The following is an 8804-nucleotide window of genomic DNA, read 5'->3' on the forward strand; positions in this document are numbered from 1 at the left end:
TCATAAAAATGAGTTTTTGGGTGACTTTTAGGGTGTTTTTTTCCCCCACAAAGTAGGAGAAAGTCTCCAAAATAAAAAAAAAAATTTAATCTTAAATAGTTGATGTATCAACTGATCTCTTCCTTAGAGCAAATAGAGACAAAACATAAGAAGCACTGATTAATTCAGGACATTGAGGCAGCTTGTGAACATTAGAGTGGTTGGAAATAACCATGAGGCAATAGTCTAATACTTGGAATATCTGTTCTCTGAGCATCTTCAAGGGCCTTCTGTAAGATGAGGTCACAGGGTAGAAATGTGGCAAGTTTTGCCTCTGATACTTTATCACATTGCTGGCTCCTCTATTCCTTTTTAAAAAAGTTCCTGGTGGTTTAGGGATTCCCTGATAGCTCAGTTGGTAAAGTATCTGCCTGAAATGCAGGAGACCCTAGTTCGACTCCTGGGTTGGGAAGATTCCCTGGAGAAGGGAATGGCTACTCACTCCAGTATTCTTGGGCTTCTCCTATGGCTCAGCTGGTAAAGATTCCACCTGTAATGTGGGAGACCTGGGATTGATCCCTGGGTTGGGAAGATCCCCTTGACCTGGGATTGATCCCTGGGTTGGGAAGATCCCCTGGAGAAGGGAATGGCTACTCACTCCAGTGTTCTGGCCTGGAGAACTCCATGGACTGTATAGTCCATCAAACACGACTGCGTGACTTTCGCTCACTGGTGGCTCAGACGGTAAAGAATCTGCCTGCAATGCAGGAGACCTGCGTTCAGTCCCTGGGTTGGGAAGATTCCCTGGAGAAGGAAATGGCAACCCATTCCAGTATTCTTGCCTGGGAACTCCTGTGGACAGAAGTGCCTAACAGGCAACAGTCCATAGGGTCAAAAGGAGTTGGACACTTTCACTTTTTCTCATGTTCACTTTTGTTTTATTCAAACGCTCAAACTGTGTTTAGGAGTGAATGACAGTGTGACAAGGTGAGAGAACTTGCATTCCTAGCTCTAAGGCAGATGTGTCTTCCAAGTCTGTAGCCTGCTGCCATCAAGGAGTTGAGGGACAGAGCCGGTCACCATCACTGTTATTCCAGGATCTCAGAGGATTCCCCCGGGCACTCCATCAGTTGTGGGGACCCCAAGCCAGGAGCCTGGTGTTGGCCTCCCTCCTCTCTCATCCCAAGGTCCCGGGTTCATCCTCGTCCCCATCCTCCTCACTGCAGCTCCTCTAGCTCGGGCTCCCTTTCTCCCACCAGGTGGTAGAGATAGCAACCTTGCCTGCCTCCCATAAAATTTGCACATGGCACACGGTGTGGACTTTCTGGAGTTCACAGCAGCTCTTAGCGTCACCAACTCGAACCCCTTCATGAGTTGCTAAGATGCTTGCAAGTTCTGAACCTGATGTGTGTGGACCTACATGATCTGGACTCTTCTGGCTTTTTAAAAAATCTCAAGACAGCCCATGCCTCCAATCACCTCCTCCCTGCCCCCAGTCCCCATCCTCGGTTGTTTAGAATTATTTTTAGCCACTTACTAGCTGGGGGATCTTGGGGGGAGGATCAGTTCACATTCCTGTCCCTCAGCTTCCTTACTTGTAAACTGGGGATAATGGGGGTTGCCAGGGGTTGTTGAGGATAAAATAAATTAAAACAGACGTAGTGCTATGACCGGAGCCAGGGCTGCTATGTTGCAGAAATGTCATTGGATGGGCCCAGTGATAATCACCCTAGGTGAAGTAATTCAGACAAACACAAATTTCATACTATATCACTTGTGTGTGGAATCTAAAAAATGATACAAAGCAGAAATATCCTCACAGAAATTGAAAGCAAACTTAAGATTATCAAAGGAGAAAGGGAGGGGAAGAATAAACTGGGAATTTGGGATTAATAGATACATACCATTGGAAAGTTATGACCAACCTAGATAGCGTATTAAAAAGCAGAGACATTACTTTGCCAACAAAGATCTGTCTAATCAAGGCTATGGTTTTTCCAGTGGTCATGTATGGATGTGAGAGTTGGACTGTGAAGAAAGCTGAGCACAGAAGAATTGATGTTTTTGAACCGTGGTGTTGGAGAAGACTCTTCAGAGTCCCTTGGACTGCAAGGAAATCCAACCAGTCCATCCTAAAGGAGATCAGTCCTGGGTGTTCATTGGAAGGACTGATGCTGAAGCTGAAACTCCAATACTTTTGGCCACCTGATGCAGAGAGCCGACTCATTGGAAAGGACCCTGATGCTGGGAGGGATTGGGGGCAGGAGGAGAAGGGGATGACAGAGGATGAGATGGCTGGATGGCATCACCGACTTGATGGACATGGGTTTGGGTGGACTCTGGGAGTTGGTGATGGACAGGGAGGCCTGGCATGCTGCGATTTATGGGGTCACAAAGAGTTGGACACGACTGAGCGACTGAACTGACTGACTGACCATTATATATAAAATAGATAAATAGCAAGGGCCTATAACACAGGGAACAATATTGAGGAACAATAGCACAGGAACAATATTCAATAACTTGTACCTTTAATGGAGAGGAATCTGAAAAAAGAATATACATATATATGTATAACTGAGTCACTTTGCGGCACACCTGAAACATCGTAAATCAACTATACTTTAAAAAAATACATGACACTGTTTCAAATATGTGTAAAATCTAGGCACATTAGAATGCCAGCATGTTGTTTTTCTGTAACCTTAGTAGTAAGAATAAATACCTCTATCAAAAATGGTAAAGAAATGTTGGACCTTAAACCACCTCTCACTTTCTTTAGCTCTCTCCTGTTCAGCCCAGAGGGCTCCGCTAAATGTCATGACTGCTAATTATCACCCAGAAACCCCCATCCTTACCTGGGCAGGGTCCCCTGCAAAGTGCTTTTGTAGTGCAGTGCTCAGCAATTCTGGAGAATGGGACCCCTCCCCGTTGCGACATCACCAACTGCACCCCACTCGGTCCCTGCAGCAGACTGCAAGTGTTCCGAGGACAAGGACTTTCCCAGCTACCTGAGGCCTCTTGGTAAGTACATATTGCTAATATGAATGGTCATTGGAAGGACTGATGCTGAAGCTGAAGCTGAAGCTCCAATACTTTGGCCATCACTGCAAAGAGCCAACTCATTGGAAAAGACCCTGATGCTGGGAAAGATTGAGGGCAGGAGAAGAAGGGGACGATAGGATGAGATGGTTGGATGGCATCACCAACTCAAGGGACATGAGTTTGAGCAAGCTCCGGGAGCTGCAGTCCATGGCGTCTCAAAGAGTTGGACATGACTTAGCAATTGAACAACAGCAATGTATATATATATATATAACGAGCAAAATTGGCTAGATGGGAGAGACTAGGCCAGCCTCAGGTGAACGCTTGTGAACCCTGGGAGGATCATATTTCTTTTCATTATTGGATAAATGGTTAATTCTCTTTTAACGAGCCAAAGGGAAAACAAATTTACCAAGTTGACATTTAGCAAAAGCCATTTTGACATCTAAAGATGTTCTTAGTTCTGCAACTCAGAATGACCTTACACTTGAAAATGTCACCGCAAGTTTGCTGGACTGATTAGGTTTGCCCGTTAGCTCTTGCCTCTAGATGCCTTCCCTGCCCATTTCTTTCCTCAGCTGGGGTTTCCTCCAACACACTCCAACTTTGGCTAGAATTCCATGCTCCCTGCTCTCTCCTCAGCTCAAGTTGAGCTTCTTCTGGGCTCTTGAGAGCAGCTGGGGAAATCCTCTCTGCATTTAGGTCTCCTGCGGTGGTGACTGGACATGGAGTGGTGTCCTGAGGAGGAGACAGTTTCCGCAGCCTGGACCAGCTGTGCGGCGTTGACATGGCTGAAGGCTTCCGCCATTCCAGGTGCCCATGGCTAACTAAAATGTGTGAGCTTGCTGGGAGCTAATAGTTCCAAATCTGTGTACTGCATAGGGCTATGGGAACAGATTATGGTGGGTCTTTTCCAATGCATTTGATTCGTCCATTGTCACATGAATCAGAGACGGGGAGGAAGGTGTGTAATACACTGGGCTGTTTCTCTAAAACTTACAGCTGGGACCTCCTTCTGCTGTATATATATGTGTATATATATTCTATATATAAGAATATATAATCTCTTACCTTGCCTGTCCTATAGGAATTAAAAGAAAAAAAATGCATTTTGTCACTTTCTTGTGCTACCAAAATTGAATTTAAGAATTTTTAGACATGTTTTTCCCCATCTAATTATTGATGCATGCTGTTCAATTTGCTCTAAATTAATTATGTAAGAAAAGCATGATTCATCCACAAAGACACTCAGTAACTGCATAGTTGATCATACTTGGTTGAGAAACACAATTTTAAAATGTAAATGGAAATTTAATTATGCGTTAGCATTGAAAATAGGCAAGACCTGCTTTTGTGACCTCACATTTGGAATTCTTGCATTTTGACTGAAAAAATTCAACTGATTAATTTTGAGTTTTATTTCTAAATATTGACATAAAAGAGAACAGGTCACTTGCCATTATTTATTTAAACTATCCCATTGGTGGAGTGGATAGCTTCATTCCCAGTAAAGGAAGAAGCATGCATTTAATTCTCATTATAGCTTTCTTACTTTAACATTGGCTTCTGGAATGCTGGAGATAGCCTGAAGGGCTACTAAGGCTTTTGACTAAATACATGAAATTTAGAGATTAGGCTCAGAAAATATAGGAGTGATTTGGCAGAATTATCATTTCTTAAAATATTTTTTTGATGTGGACCATTTTTAAAGTCTTTATTAAATTTGCTGCAATATTGCTTCTCTTCTATGTTGTGGCTTTTTGGCCGCAAGGCATGTGGGATCTTAGCTTCCTGACCAGATGCTGAACCCACACCCCCTTCAGTGGAAAGTGAAGTCTTAACCACTGGACCACCAGGGAAGTCCCAGACTTATCGTTTTTAAGCTTCTTGTGTGGGAGGCAGCTTCTAAGATGATTCCTTCTTCTTGAGTGTGGGCTGAACCTGGTGAAACTGATGGGATACTACTTCCAAGGACAGGTTGTAAGGGACTGTGACTTCTCTTTTGCTCTCTCTCCGGGAGTTGGTGATGGACAGGGAGGCCTCGCATGCTGCAGTCCATGCGGTCACAAAGAGCCGGACATGACTGAGCGACTGAACTGAACTGAACTTCTCTCTTCTCACTTGCTCGCTCTGATGAACCTGGCTGCCATGTTATAAGGAAGCCTCCACACACACCCTCCAGGCAACTTCCAGCCAACAGCTGGTGAGGAACTGAAGCTCTCAGTCCAACACCCCATGCGGAGTGGAATCCTGCTGAAAACCATGGAGTGAGCTTGGAAATGGATCTTGTCCCAGTCAAGCCTTTAGATGACTGCAGCCCCCCTCAACACCTTGATTGTAGCTTGTGAGACCTCGTGAGCCAGAGGACTCAGCTAAACTGTGCCCAGATTCTAGAGTCACAGATATAATGTGACATATTTCATGTTTTTATTTTAATCCACTAAGGTTTAGAGTAATGTGTTATGCTGCAATGGGTAAGTAACACATCATTGATCAGAAGTGTATTAATGTGTCTTTTGTTACCTGAATGCTATTGACTAGAGTGTCTCAATATATATACTGAAGTGTTCACTTACATAACAAATCATTGGCTACAGGTGTCAGTTTCTGCAAAAATCCCCTGGTCAATAAAGAGTTAAAATACTTTTTTACTTGCTTGTTGATTTCTACATCACTGTTTCTTATGCTTCTGGCCTTTAACCAGTGGTGACACATTAAGTGAAATCTGGTATACGTGGCATAGAAATACAACAAGGTTATTCAGAACCAACCTGGGCAGCTGAGCCTCAAGTCACCCAAAGGTCTGAATCATGAATGTGCCCATCTGCCCTCTCAAATAATTGCCCTAAAATTAGACAAAGAGGTTCTCAAGCAGTTTTGTTTGTTTTAAAGAGAAAACAAATTTATTTCCTTTGTTGATTTTAAGATGCCATTGCCAACTTTTGTGATGTGAACCTAGGTGATGGCTAAGGGGAAAAAAGAGCATCCATGGGGCAGCCAGGAAGAGAGAACGTGTCCAGCACCCTAGAGGAGGTTTTGACAGCCAGGACCAGAGGTAGAAAATAGCCCCTTTGCTCACAATTGATTGGCCAAAAGTAAGTCTCATGACCATGTCACACTGCAAGGAATGCTGGGAAATATAACCTAGCACTGTACCTGGAAGGAGGAGGAGACAGATTCTGGCAAAACATAGCCTGTCTGCCAAAATAATTAACTCTTACGAAGTTAAATTGAGCCTCTATGATGTACAGGGGCTTCTCTGGTGGTTCAGTGGTAAAGAATCTGCCTGCCAATCCAGGAGATACAGGAGATGCGGGTTCAGTCCCTGGGTCAGGAAGATCCCCTGGAGGATGAAGTGGCAACTCACTCCAGTATTTGAAAAATCCTATGGACAGAGCAGCCTGGCCAAGTATAGTCCATGGGGTCCCAAAGAGTCTGACACAACTGAGCGACTGGACACACACATGATACACAGATACCATACTAAGCATTATAGATACACATGAGGTAGAAAAGAGTGGTCCTTGTTCACAAAGACATCACAGTCTAGCTGGAGGAATCTGTTGATGAAAAGTGGTTTGGAAATCAAGCCTTATGCCAGCTTCCACCATCCCCATGTGAAAAACAGTAGCAGCTACAGAGTGTTCTGTTCATGGGCTGAACAGTACACGTTCATCCTGTGGAAGTTTCATCCCCAATGCCAGGGGGCCACAAAACCGCTCACCTGAAGACTCTCTTTGTTAGCAACTATGTGCATGACAAAACCTCTCCCTCCCCTGGGGCAGTGTCTGTGACTGTGAACTTGCAAGCGACATGTGTGGGAACCAACTTGGCTAGTGGTCTGAAACTCCAGTGACCGCTACTTGTAAGAATAATGTTTCCTAAGGTAGTTTTCAACATTTTTGCCAGAAACTGGGAAATCAGGGTGTAAACTGGAGCAAGATCTTTGGAAACATGATTTCGGACTGTAGACTGAACTTGAAAATATATGTAACCTGTGACTCAGCAGTGTTCTCCTTCCTACCTTGGGAAATAGTTTGATCATGTTCGCGAGCATAAGAATGTTTGTTACAGAGCTGTCTGTACTAGTGAAAAACTGACAACAGCACAAATGTCCATAAATGATAGAATAAAGTATGTTGCTAACAAAGAGAGTCTTCAGGTGAGCGGTTTTGTGGCCCCCTGGCATTGGGGATGAAACTTCCACAGGATGAACGTGTACTGTTCAGCCCATGAACAGAACACTCTGTAGCTGCTACTGTTTTTCACATGGGGATGGTGGAAGCTGGCATAAGGCTTGATTTCCAAACCACTTTTCATCAACAGATTCCTCCAGCTGTGTAATATAATGGAATATTACACAGCAGTGAACATGAATAATTTATAGCTTCTTGCATTAATATGAATGAATCTCAAAAATATAACGTTGAGTGCAAAACACAAGTCATACAGGTGACTTCAGTGAAGTTCAAAAACATCCCAAACTAAGCAATATGCCCCTTAGGGATGTGTATACCGTGCTGGTGATTCAAGCTAGCTATTACATCCTTGTGCTCTGAGAGGGGGCAGGCAAGGGAGTGGCGTGGAGGGGTTGAGCTTGCCTTATTCAGTCTTTCTGCCTGTTCCTGCCCTTTTATCATCGGAAAAATGAATGACCTTGGCCCCACCTGTCCCTGCAGCGTCTCAAGCTAAACTTGGCATGATAGTGAAGGCCCGGCCAAAGCTGAGAGGGTGCAAGGATGAAAGGACAGAGAAAGAGAGAGGAGAAGAAGAAGAAAAGAAAGGGGAAGAAGAAGGAGGAGGAGGAGACGAGGAGGAAGAAGGGGAGGGATCGGGGAGGGAAAGTTAGAGGGAGAAAGAAAGACAATGAACATGTGTGTGGAGGGTAATACATTTTAAGAATGGAAGACAGAATCAGGTTTTCTGACCCCACTTACATGTTCAAAAAATGCATATGTGGACTAGACATCTATTGAACAATTTTATAGCCCTTTCACTGTACAAAACAATTCCTTAGATTTCATGTCATTTCATCCTCACAGCAGCCTCACAAGTGCATGCGGTCGTTCCCATTTTCCTTATTTGGAGTGTAAAACTCAAGGAGGTTAAGAGATTTACCCAAGGTCATCATGGTGGGAATGGGAACTTTGGTGTTCAATCTAAAATGTATAGATGCAGAAGTTCAGGGAATATGCTTGGAAAAATCTCGTGGGAAATACCTTCACTGAAGCCTTGTCCCTTTGAATACTGCCATCTCAGCCTGGCAATTCCCCTTCTCCATTTTAATTTGTGATTTTTGCTCCAGGGCACATCATGTGAAGGGCAAATAAAGCGCTAGCAGTGTTCTCCCTGCATTGACTCTGGAGGCCTGCTCCTTTGAGCAGGTGGCTTGGTACATGCAGATGTGGTGAGTTTATACATCTGGCAAGCATTAGTTAGTGGGCAGCACATGCTATTTCACAGCCCTAATGAAATCTGGGTCTGCTGCATTTTAATAAACCATCCAAGGAAGCAAGATTCCTGGCATTCTGTTGGCCAGCAAGGGTCTGGAAGAAATAGAAAAATTTCTATCATCACGATGGATTCAGTTATTTTCATCTTGTACAAAGTTACTCCAGGTTGAAAGGCTGGACAAGATAGCTCTTGATTAAATGAAAACTGTGTCTGACTAGTACATAAATTATGTAGTGGAGGAACAGAAAAATCAGTGTGCTTTTATTAGCTCAGTCCCCATCATGGTTTAACTCAGACCGAGAAGCTTGTCTGCCTTGAAAGTTTGT

The 8804-nt window shown here is 43.9% G+C and overlaps 1 long non-coding RNA gene and 1 other non-coding gene across 2 annotated transcripts; both read left to right on the forward strand.

Moving 5' to 3' along the window:
- Positions 1–379: 379 nt before the first annotated feature.
- TRNAF-GAA lies at positions 380–452 on the forward strand. Its single transcript has one exon. It is a non-coding gene; the product is annotated as a tRNA-Phe (tRNA).
- A 1928-nt stretch (positions 453–2380) lies between these two features.
- LOC122455262 lies at positions 2381–5595 on the forward strand. Its single transcript, XR_006273628.1, has 3 exons — positions 2381–3003; positions 3727–3837; positions 5045–5595. It is a non-coding gene; the product is annotated as an uncharacterized LOC122455262 (long non-coding RNA).
- The last annotated feature ends 3209 nt before the right edge of the window (positions 5596–8804 follow it).

This window comes from Cervus canadensis, chromosome 17, assembly GCF_019320065.1.
Source record: "Cervus canadensis isolate Bull #8, Minnesota chromosome 17, ASM1932006v1, whole genome shotgun sequence".
In the NCBI taxonomy this organism is placed as follows: domain Eukaryota; kingdom Metazoa; phylum Chordata; class Mammalia; order Artiodactyla; family Cervidae; genus Cervus; species Cervus canadensis.